Source organism: Siphateles boraxobius, unplaced genomic scaffold (genome assembly GCF_051911475.1).
Source record: "Siphateles boraxobius isolate OS27281-9 unplaced genomic scaffold, OSU_SipBor_1 9, whole genome shotgun sequence".
Lineage (NCBI taxonomy): Eukaryota > Metazoa > Chordata > Actinopteri > Cypriniformes > Leuciscidae > Siphateles > Siphateles boraxobius.
The window spans coordinates 8955048-8967574 of record NW_027509219.1 but is presented as its reverse complement, the minus strand read 5'-3'; the positions used below and the strand labels follow the sequence as shown (position 1 = coordinate 8967574).

General features: G+C 37.5%; 1 protein-coding gene across 3 annotated transcripts in view; it reads right to left on the bottom strand.

Annotated features, from left to right (window-relative positions):
• The window catches only part of pdlim2 (PDZ and LIM domain 2 (mystique)), a 70102-nt gene that overhangs the window by 48178 nt on the left and 9397 nt on the right, over nucleotides 1–12527 (bottom strand). The window contains exon 1 of one of the 3 annotated variants that reach the window (XM_077223495.1): nucleotides 10393–10797. The exons of the other annotated variants lie outside the window; for them this stretch is intronic. The gene's annotated coding sequence lies outside the window, so the exon portion shown is untranslated. Of the gene's footprint in view, nucleotides 1–10392; nucleotides 10798–12527 lie in introns of those variants that run through there. 3 annotated transcript variants of the gene reach the window in all.

Genomic DNA, 12527 nt, shown 5'->3' with positions numbered 1-12527 from the left:
TTATCTGTAATCGTTCTATCAACCTTGTTTTTAATTTGTAACTTAAATATGCGAGGCTTCCGGTTTAATGTATTGTTATAATTCTAAAACGTACTGGTTTGTAGTGCAAATAACTTATACTGCACTTCGTTATTCTTCTAGTTATTTACCTATAGTAGCTAATGACTCAGAAGTGCCGCACAGAAAATATCTGACTTGTGTTGCAAAATAAGGTGGATAGCTATTGTAAAAATCTCAGATTAGGAATGCGCTACTGTTTTAAGGGGTGGGCAGATTGTTTCTCCTTTGATACTTAACTACGGTTTACAGCCTTTATCTCTCCCTGTCTGTTTGCTTACTAACCCTGATTTGACCTGTGATAGTTAGTAGATATTCTTATGCAACACTGAAAATGTCTTATCAAAAGTCTCCAGTCATTAAAGGGTCCATACTACACTTGTATGCACTACAAATTCATATTTTAAACCGGACATTTATTTTGTCTCTCTGATATTTTACATTAGGAGTGGTATGACAAATATTTTATCACTTTTATCTTTCAAGTCATCATATATCATAATGTTTCACATAAGCATGTTTTTTTTATTCAACCTATACACAGAGAAGCTGACACTTGATCACAAATTCGGAAAAATTGTAAGTAAAAAGTGAGCGCACATTTTAATACCATGCATACCGATAGCAGCTCCCTGATTCCCGCAAATTATAGGCCTATATATACAGAGTACGTGTGATCATGAATTTAAAAACGAAAAGGAATTAGAGATGCATTTCATATATATATATATATATATTTTTTCACATATATTTGTTTTATAAATTGTGTGCAAAAAACATTATAAGTGAACCTCAAAAAACATGCCAAAATAATTTTTACTAAATCCATGTCATGTCCCTTTAAATATCAGCGGATCCCTAAATATAATACTTATGGTAACAAACTAAGAGACAATACAACTACTCTAAAAGATTTGAAACACACCTCTGTATTGTTTTTACTCACTCTAATGTGTAAATCAATTATGATGACCACTAATAGCATAGCAAATCCAGTATATTCAGCTGTAATATAATCATAATCTCTACCAGCTTTGTACAGTTACACAGCATATAGTGATACACAACCCAACCTTATTTTATTTTCTTCTTTGACATTTATTTTATTGAGGAGGAATAACCCCTTAAGATGAACCATCTCGTTTTCGAGGGGGTCCTCGAATCTAGATACAAAAACTGACCTTACAACAGCTGTCAAATAAGACATTACAAAAAACAAAACAAAAAACAAATACACAGTAAGAAAAAAACAACACACTTTCGCATTTACAGTATCAAATGCATTTTGAAAGGACCACATGGTTCATTCAACCTTGATAATGATGTAATTAAATGAGGAATTTAAAGAATTTGGACATGTAAACACTGTAGATAGGTCACCGTCTGTGTCACGCTGTCCTGAATTTTATATTAACAGGAGAAAGTGTGTGAAAGCTCGAAATTGGCTCCACTCACGGGACAAACATGAACCCACACCAAGCAGCAGTCTACCACCATGACCCAGTTGAGGCTACGGATGTCGCTGCATTCTTGGAGATTTTGGTCCGAGGGAATGCAAATCTACCCCATCATTAGCTCTCCAGGCAATTAGCAGCCTTAACGAGGCCTCTGTGCGGGAGGATCTCTCTTAATTACTGTGGGCTCCAGAGACTCGGGCTGCTCTGCGTAGCTATTGAGTTTTTATGTAATCACAGAGGAGGCGGCAGCCACATTTCCCTCCCTTCAGAACCTCAATTAATCCAACATGTTAGTGTGGATCCTCAGCTACTTTCATTAGCACCAGCGGAACAGAACATTACTAGATTTACACAGAATCAGTGCACTTTTATTAGGTTGTTTTGCACTGAATGTAGGAGACAAATTCTTCTGGATTGATCTGAGAATGGCAATTAAGTAGAAAGGCATCAGTTTTAAATTGTAATAATATTTATAAACTATTATTTTTAATCAAATATATAGTCTTTGTGAGCATAAAATACTTCCTTCAAGAACATTACAAAATCTTACCAACCCGAAACACGAGTGGATGTATATTTGAGCCGACCATTAGAAATTTCCCCGCTTATGAATAATCAATAAGTTCTATGCATTAAATAGTATGTAAAAAGAGAAATGCACAAAAGTTAGCCTGACCGCTGTTGCCAAATGGACTTGGGAGAAAAAATCCACAACAACCAAGACTTTACCTGGTTTTGAACTTTTTTCTGTAAAACTTTTCAAATCAGTCATTTTCAAATCACAAAGGGAAGGAAAGGCAGGGAGGGAGAGTAACTATGCAAGATAAAAATAGACATTGTTCAGCAGACTGGGAAAGTGAAAGTATTTGCATCTCAAAAATAAATGGCAAGTTTAGGGGAGTCCATTTTTCCATTTTCTCCCTTTGGCATTTGCCGAAAGTCCATTAGTTTAAGTTTCTTTGGCTTTTCAGCGGGAGGAAATTTAAGGAGATGTGAGCACGGAAAACTGGCGAACAAACCTGTAATGTGCAGTTGTGCCATTTAAATACATAGTAACAGCACATTGGATTTAAGCTGATCCTCTTGCTGTTCTTATTCATTAACAGTTAAAGGAAATTGTATCGTCTTGGGGCAAATTTTTGAGCATTGAACAGCTATTTCCCAACAACACGCCTGATTTTGTTCATGTCAGCATGAGCCCATGTAAACTAGCAGACAATACGACACATTCCACCACAACAAAAGCTCACAGGTTAGGGTCATCAGAGACTGGTATTACTGGTTCAAACTGGACAAATGACACTGCCAACTTTCCCACATCTTTCATGTTTACACAGACTACTCACAGTGGCCAGTGTTTTTATCAAAAAATGTATTAGTTAGGGATGGTAATACAGGGATAAATCAAAAGACCTCAGAACTACATCAAGTATGTTTAGAAACTATTAGCAGGTATTTGTTTCCATTTTAAAGCTAGTGAGAGGATCGGAATGGAAATGTGGATGAATCACGGCTTCAGAACGTTGTTGTACAAGTGATTAGGGCTGCACGATATTGAAGAAAGGTGCCATCTCATTAAATAATGCGATATTCAATATGCGATACGATAATGCTTAAAGTGTGTAAAATAAACTTAAAATATCTTTGAAATGTATTTCAGAGAGCAATGAGTGATTTTCTCTGTCTTTTATTCATGACCCCAGTTATTGCAAGCTGTTGTGATATCTCGATATATATTTGCAATATTTCGATAATTTAGATATATTGAGCAGCCTTACAAGTGATCCTCTGAAATAAATTCCATACATTTCATTTTCATTCTATAAATCTCATTCTTAAAATGAACATCGACACTAAAATATGCAATCCATTTGAAATGGTCTACTTAATCTATGAAATCAAACAGTCAAACGCCATAAAGAATGCCAAAGAAACACTTATGCCATGTAGTTTCCGTAGTTTCCTTGCATTATGATTATTGTACATTAAACTTAAGTATTCCCTTGGTCAACTGAAATCAACTGAATCAATGCAGGACCAATTAATACAAACTTAATAGCTTATTACGAACAGGATGCCTCAAATAAAAATTAGTCAGTCAAGGTACATCAAGGTATTGTTGATGTACAACCGTTGTTTGTTACCACCGTTAGCGCATCCATGTTCTTTGCATCCAGATAAGTGTATGAAAAATACCTGTGCACATGGCAGGCTGTTCTTGTTGTAAAGTAAGTTTCATTCATAATGGTTCCCCTTTAAATTGGTATAAAATTTTATATCAGCAGCCTATTTTCCCTTATAACTGGTAGTATAACAAGCCTATAAGCAATCTATGATTGTCATATGCCAGTTTGAAAACAGACATAGCCTACAATAATGTATTTTAAACTAACATCAACACAAGAATAATTTGAATATAGCCTTTGTATAAATATAAAGCAAAACATAAAATGTGCAAAAAAGACAATGTAAACGACAATGTAACAATGTGTTAAAACACCTGCAAAGGCCTTTAAATGGTCTCTCAGTCTAGTTCTGTAGGCTACACAATCATGGGGAAGACTGCTGACTTGACAGCTGTCCAAAAGACGACCATTGACATCTTGCACAAGGAGGGCAAGACACAAAAGGTCATTGCTAAAGAGGCTGGCTGTTCATAGAGCTCTGTGTCCAAGCACATTAATAGAGAGGTGAAGGGAAGGAAAAGATGTGGTACAAAAAGTGTACAAGCAATAGGGATAACCGCACACTGGAGAGGATTGTGAAACAAAACCCATTCAAAAATGTGGGGGAGATTCACAAAGAGTGGACTGCAGCTGGAGTCAAGAACCACCATGCACAGACGTGTGCAAGACATGGGTTTCAGCTGTCGCATTCCTTGTGTCAAGCCACTCTTCAACAAGACAGTGTCAGAAGCATCTCGCCTGGGCTAAAGACAAAAAGGACTGGACTGCTGCTTAGTGGTCCAAAGTTATGTTCCTTGATGAAAGTAAATTTTGCATTTCCTTTGGAAATCAAGGTCCCAGAGTCTGGAGGAAGAAAGGAGAGGCACCGAATCCACGTTGCTTGAAGTCCAGTGTAAAGTTTCCACAGTCAGTGATGGTTTGGGGTTGTTTGTCATCTGCTGGTGTTGGTCCACTGTGTTTTCTGAGGTCCAAGGTCAACGCAGCTGTCTACCAGGAAGTTTAAGAGCACTTCATGCTTCCTGCTGCTGACCAACTTTATGGAGATGCAGATTTCATTTTCCAACAGGACTTGGCACCTGCACACAGTGCCAAAGCTACCAGTACCTGGTTTAAGGACCATGGTATCCCTGTTCTTAATTGGCCATCAAACTCGCCTGACCTTAACCCTATAGAAAATCTATGGGGTATTGTGAAGAGGAAGATGCGATACGCCAGTCCCAACAATGCAGAAGAGCTGAAGGCCACTATCAGAGCAACCTGGGCTCTCATAACTAGGGATGCACCGATCCGATACTCAGCATCGGTATTGGCTCCGATACTGCCATTTTGGCCGGATCGGGTATCGGTCAGATGAGGCCGATCCAAATCCGATATTGTGCGTCTACTATTCTGTTATAGTTAACCCACAAAAGGCACAAATATTTGCCCCACAAAAGGCACAAAAACATTATAAAGCACCATAAAGTTTTCGTGCACTATCTTATAAGTGTTCTGAAGCCATTATGTAGTATAATGTGAGATATAAATTAATATTTAAGTCATTAAATTCAAGATCACGTAAACTTTTTCCCTCTGCTGCGGCTGTCAGTCATTCTCCATTCAGCATCAAACAGCGCGTCACGTTCGGGTACGACAGTCAACATGATGAAACTCTCTCCAAGATGATTCAATGTTAATATTATTATACTTGATCTGTAGATAAAGGTCTATGGTTTCGCATAAAACAACTTTATATTGCTGGACTTTATTGCTGTAACTAAATCATGTTACTTTCTACCGTGTGTCTGTTAGATCACAACACTGGAGTCAGAGCACTATCCTTGTTCTTCACGCGCAAAGTAAATGATATTTAAAACTGTTAAAAGAAAAGGCTCAATAAACTATTGCATAGAGATAGATACTGTATAATACACTACGCATCAATATGTATTTCCTTTGTGCTTTGAACTTTTCAATGCGGACTCGACGTGCTGCGCGCTGTGACTCCGTGTTGCTTCAAGCGCATCATTCTGCGCTCGGGATGTGCATAAGCGCTTTGTGCCGCACTGTACTGGAGCCTTTTGCGCAATGAAGGATTATTAATAGCCTTTCTTGTTCTGTCCTATCTATCATATGTTGCTGCCTCATTAAACAGCTGTGCTATACATTTAAAACATGTCTCAAATTACATAGCCTAGGCTACTATAAAAAATTATCTTTTTGATTTTTGTTATCTTGTTTTTCATGAATGTATTTTACAACAATATAAAGAGCAATGTGTAACGTTTTACAAGATTTAGTGTTACACTTATTGTCTCTTACTTGTTCCCCACTAAATGTTTTTTTTTTCACTAAATGTTCAGATTTTATACAATTATTGTGCACTCGTGATATTTCTAGACTAGATTTTACTGCTGAACTATCCACTAATCTAGTTTATAATAGCATTTTTGTCATATATTATGATCATATATTTTTTGGATTTGTTGTTTTTCTTTATAATGAAGTTGTCTGTATTAAGTAGATGGTGTTTAACTCACAAAAGAGTGATTATCAGTTCAACACACAGTTATTGAAATTCTACTTGATTTAAAAAAAAAACTGCGCTGGTATCGGATTGGTATCGGTATCGGCCGATACTCAGAATTTTGGGATCGGATCGGTTTTGAAAAAGCGGTATCGTTGCATCCCTACTCATAACACCTGAGCAGTGCCACAGACTGATCGACTCCATGCCACGCCGCATTGCTGCAGTAATTCAGGCAAAAGGAGCCCCAACTAAGTATTGAGTGCTGTACATGCTCATACTTTTCATGTTCATACTTTTCAGTTGGCCAACATTTCTAAAAAATCCTTTTTTTGTATTGGTCTTAAGTAATATTCTAATTTTCGGAGATACTGAATTTGGGATTTTCATTAGTTGTCAGTTTTAATCACAATTAAATGAAATAAACATTTGAAATATATCAGTCTGTGTGTAATGAATGAATATAATATCCACATTTCACTTTTTGAAAGGAATTACTGAAATAAATCAACTTTTTGATGATATTCTAATTATATGACCAGCACCTGTATATATATAAAAATGTTTTTAAAAAAAAGATGTTCAAGTTTACAAAAAATATGTAGTTTACACCATGTTAGGGTGGTATATCAGACCTAAGTAAAGAAATAGTGAGAAATAGACATCTAGACTAGACACGGTTTACTCAAACTCAAAGTTTCTGTTAGTCTTTCTCCTCATATTTTCAATCCAATTTAAAAACTCAAAGTAGAGAGTTAAGGCATTTTTTTACCTAAATTACAATGGCTGAGTGCATTCCTAAATCAAAAATCATCATCAAGCTTTAAGTTTCAACCAGTGCCTGGAGGTCTGTATTCTGAACTACATCCTGAAGAAAAAAAAAATTGAACAGGAACTGGCCAAGGCTGAAAGTTTGAATCTTACAGGACATTAGTCAAAAACATTTGGGTAGTTACAACCCTTTCACATCCAAGTGAGGTGGTGTTAGAACACATAAAGCTGCCTTTTTTGTATGGTACATTGGCACTCAGTTTAAACTTGAGAAGGTCAGAGGATTTCGAGGGAAAGGCTTGTGAAACATTATATAGCAAACGTTAGTTTTTTTAGGACCCATCATTACAAAGCTAGATTGAGGATGGAGAAAGGGTAGAGTCTCACAAAACCTGTCAAAAACATGGAGTCATATTTCACCCCAAAAGCAAAAGAAAAGACACTTAAGACTATTTTAGTACTAATGATGTTTTGCATTGTGAAATTCTCAGAACAAATAGGCTAAAAATACATACTGAGACATACTGAGTGACAAACTATCTTTGTCATAGAATAGACTTGTTTGTTCACACTAGGTTTACAGATTGAACATTCTTCTTTCCTTCCATTTATTTTCAAGATCTGAGGTGGATTTTCCATTCTTGCTTCCACCATAAAGGTCACGCAAAATTATATTTAAACTCACATTAGATGGATTTAACATTAAATAAATCACGTAAACAGTACCTGGGATTATCAATGTCATACTTTGCGTGTTGTTCCAGCCCCAACATTGCAGAAAAAAGCATTTCTAACAAAAAAGTACAGGCCTATTGTCGCATATCGCCATCAAGGCTGTCTAGGACTAAAAATCTGATTAACATGGAGAAGATACCTTTTATCACATGTTGCTTTGTCGTGTTGCATCTGGTTAGAACAATGGTTAGTCGCATTTAGCAGATTACAACTGTGCGATTATAACAATCAAGCAGCTGAGATATTCTGTGATACAGTACAGCATGTATACTGGTAAAGTTATATGCTTATAGTTGTAGGTTGAAAGTATTGGTTTGTTATGTGGTAATGTTGAGGGTTATGAAACTTGGAAGTTTTTTCTGGTGTATTGACAAGCCTAATTGCTATTTGTTTATATCACTACTACGGTTAAATGAAATAACAGGGTTAAATTTTAAATATCACAACCCTCCATATACAGGGCTTGACATTAACACCTGGATTTTGTGGATTTTGCTTGTGGCGGGTAACACAGTCACTCCAACTAGCCACTTTGGCGGGTTGAATAGTTGTAGTCTTTTCAAAAGGCATCTCCTTCTTCCCGGGTTCCGGCACCAATGTAACGCAGTTCAGATGTTATGGGAAGGAGGCGGGAACCGGCGAACAATCAAATACATTTTAATGACAAAATAAAACAAATACAAAAACAAAAGTAAAGACAGCAGTCCCTCACGGTGGACTGCCGCCACACACAATAAAACAAACCATCAAATAAAATTCAGCCTGGCCTTCGTTCCTTCTTTTATGCTTCCGCTCCTCTGTGAGAGATACGAGACCGGTGCGTCGCACGGGTGTCGTTCATCATTAATCACGCCACCAGCCTCGTCCTGCTCGCCACAATCACTCTCACATTCAAGTATTTTTTCAGAATTTGAATTGATGAGCCAAAAATTATTTGTTCTTCTTTGCTCATTGTTGTTCTAATGCAGAGATGTTTTTTCTACTCTATTATTTACTGCTGTTGTTGATAAGGAGTGTTTACATTTACTTGGTATATTTCTATCCATTTCTTGTCAACCTTACCAGTAGTCATTAGTAGGGAGTGAGCACAGTTTTTTTCAGTTTAATTTTTTATCTTTTTTATTAATCTTCTACATCTATACACCACTTTTATTATGCAATAAGAAGCTACTTTTTTATGTCTTTATCTTAATATATGGTTTTATTTAAAAAAAGGAGCTTTACGCAACCTTATCAGAGCTAATGATAATGACCTGTATTGTTATACATTTATGTAGTCTTGATTTGGGTGTTTACAGTGGTTTTACATTTAAAAGGGTTTTAAATCTAGTTCAAGTAAATTTTAGCACGCCATAGTCAACTTTAATCAGGTGTACACCGTTCTGTAACAATAACAGTAACTTCTATACTCCACTAGCATGCAAGCTAAAGGCAACTGTGAGAAGGAACAAAAAACTCAAATGCTATTTTGCATTAATTGAATGAGAATTGGATAGGAAAATTTTGCCAATTTTGCATAACTGTCTTGAAAGTAATGGCACCATGCATAATAATCTTATTTAAGCAAAATATAATTTCTTGAAAACACAAATTCTGAGAGATTAATCCAGATTAGCTTGATTTCCCTATCTACTCCTGTTTTTTTGTCATTTATTTCTAAATTTAAAAAAGTACCTTATCAAGCTTTTTAATTCTTTCCCACCCTGGTGCAAATCAGTCTTCTCAGATGCTGCTCAGAAATGCTTATAGAAATCCTACTCTCATTCATTCACAGTAAAAACTAAGTGACCAGACAGTAAGGTCAGCAAGGAAGCTCTCAACACTAAAAAAACAAAAACAAATAAGCCTGAAACTGAAATGAACTATATATTCACTGCAAGCATCATATCTAGTGCTTTAAAGGGGACCAATTATGCAAAATTCACTTTTACATGGCGTTTAAGCATAAATGTGTGTTGGCAGTGTGTGTACACAACCTATAATGCTAAAAATACACCCAGTGCTTTTTTTTTTTTTTTTTGCACTGTCTCAGAACAACCCGTTCTCAGAATTCGGGGTTCAGAATTCAATGTGACGTACTTTTGCACAAACCCCTCCCACGACTGTTGACTGACACTGCTGTCGTAGCATAGACCACCCTGAGTGAGCTAAACACAGTCCGCCATTGTTTCAATGCCGGAGCAGCTGTAGACAAGAATGTCTTCTAAGCGATTGAGTGTTTTGTTATAAGATGTAAGAATGAACATAGCTATCTTCATTTACTCCCGTTGTTACTCGAGGATGGATCTGTACCAACTGTTCGTGTTCCAGCTTACAGTCTCCAGAGCGATAGGCCAAACGTTAATGATCACAGCAGAAATTAAAGGGAGAGCGCGCACTTTATTACAGTTCATCAAGTCACGGATATAAAGTTTACCAGTTTATTAAGCACCCACTGAAAAGCTGTGTATATATTTGTTTGCTGTTAGTTGTAATGAGTGTTTTGTGTAATTCGCTGTATATGTTGATAATGAAAGGGAGAGAGAGAGTTTATGGATAAGACTTTAATGCGCACTTCTTATACGGTGTTTATTCAGCTCTTATAGTGATTTTCTGGAATAAAACTGACGCTTCATCTTTCGTGTTTTGTACAATGAACTTCATTAAACTAAGTTATAAGCGTAATTAAACAAGACCATACCTGTTCTATTTCCAAACAGCATTTATTCTCTGGCTCTGTAGGCATTATGGTCCAACTCCGGGTCGAAATGAACACCGCTACTGAGAGTTTCTGTTTTGATATTATCATTGCGTGAGGTGAGAAGAGATTGTCCTGACACTGAAGAACGAGCTTGTGAAGCTCCGCCCCCTGTGCCAGCAGCAGCAGCTCATTTGCATAAACAGTGCTTTTTTCTGAGCCCCAAAAAATGACAATTTAAACATGCTGCAGCTGTAAAAAATTATCTGTTGGGTATTTTGAGCTAAAAATTCACATGCATTCTCATTAGAGACTTATTTTACATATTGTGAAAGGGGCATAATAGGTGCCCTTTAAGTCTGAACGCCTAGTTCAGCAGTAATTACTGTTCCTGCAACCGCTCAAACTGAAACTTATGTCCTACAGTCATTAGAAACTATCCAAGATACTTCAAACTTTTGCAAAAAGTGTTTTTCACCTCATGTTATCATCACAATGCTCTCCCAAATCAAATCATAGTATCCTGTTTAAACAAGTTAAATTAATGTTGAGTTCAGCCAAGGCAATTGTTGTGCATTGCAATTTGCACACATTTACCCTGAGGTACATCTCTGGCACTTAAATCAAATAGTTGTGACATGGTAAATAAAGGATAATTATTATTTTATTTTCACACAGTGAACACCTTGAGCAACTCATCATGGGCTAAAAAGCTGTTCTCCAAGAGTAACGGGAAAAGATGACAATTTCAGTATTCGGATCTGTGGGAAAGTTATTAAATCGGAAGCAGTAATACAGGTCCTTCTCAAAATTAGCATTGTGATAAAGTTCATTATTTTCCATAATGTAATGATAAAAATTAAACTTTCATATATTTTAGATTCATTGCACACCAATTGAAATATTTCAGGTCTTTTATTGTTTTAATACTGATGATTTTGGCATACAGCTCATGAAAACCCAAAATTCCTATCTCAAAAAATTAGCATATCATGAAAAGGGTCTCTAAACGAGCTATTAACCTAATCATCTGAATCAACTAATTAACTCTAAACACCTGCGATAGATTCCTGAGGCTTTTAAAAACTCCGAGCCTGTTTCATTACTCAAAACCGCAATCATGGGTAAGACTGCCGACCTGACTGCTTTCCAGAAGGCCATCATTGACACCCTCAAGCAAGAGCGTAAGACACAGAAAGAAATTTCTGAACAAATAGGCTTTTCCCAGAGTGCTGTATCAAGGCACCTCAGTGGGAAGTCTGTGGGAAGGAAAAAGTGTGGCAAAAAACGCTGCACAACGAGAAGAGGTGACCGGACCCTGAGGAAGATTGTGGAGAAGGACCGATTCCAGACCTTGGGGGACCTGCAGAAGCAGTGGACTGAGTCTGGAGTAGAAACATCCAGAGCCACCGTGCACAGGCGTGTGCAGGAAATGGGCTACAGGTGCCGCATTCCCCAGGTCAAGCCACTTTTGAACCAGAAACAGCAGCAGAAGCGCCTGACCTGGGCTACAGAGAAGCAGCACTGGACTTCAGGCATTTTGGCATTTCCTTCTCCCCAGTCTTCCTCCAGACTCTGGCACCTTGATTTCCGAATGACATGCAAAATTTGCTTTCATCCGAAAAAAGTACTTTGGACCACTGATCAACAGTCCAGGTCAGGTGCTTCTAGCGCTGTTTCTGGTTCAAAAGTGGCTTGACCTGGGGAATGCGGCACCTGTAGCCCATTTCCTGCACACGCCTGCACACGGTGGCTCTGGATGTTTCTACTCCAGACTAAGTCCACTGCTTCCGCAGGTCCCTTAAGGTCTGGAATCGGTCCTTCTCCACAATCTTCCTCAGTGTCCGGTCACCTCTTCTCGTTGTGCAGCGATTTTTGCCACACTTTTTCCTCCCTACAGACTTCCCACTGAGGTGCCTTGATACAGCACTCTGGGAAAAGCCTATTTGTTCAGAAATTTCTTTCTGTGTCTTACCCTCTTGCTTGAGGGTGTCAATGATGGCCTTCTGGACAGCAGTCAGGTCGGCAGTCTTACCCATGATTGCGGTTTTGAGTAATGAAACAGGCTGGGAGTTTTTAAAAGCCTCAGGAATCTTTCGCAGGTGTTTAGAGTTAATTAGTTGATTAAGATGATTAGG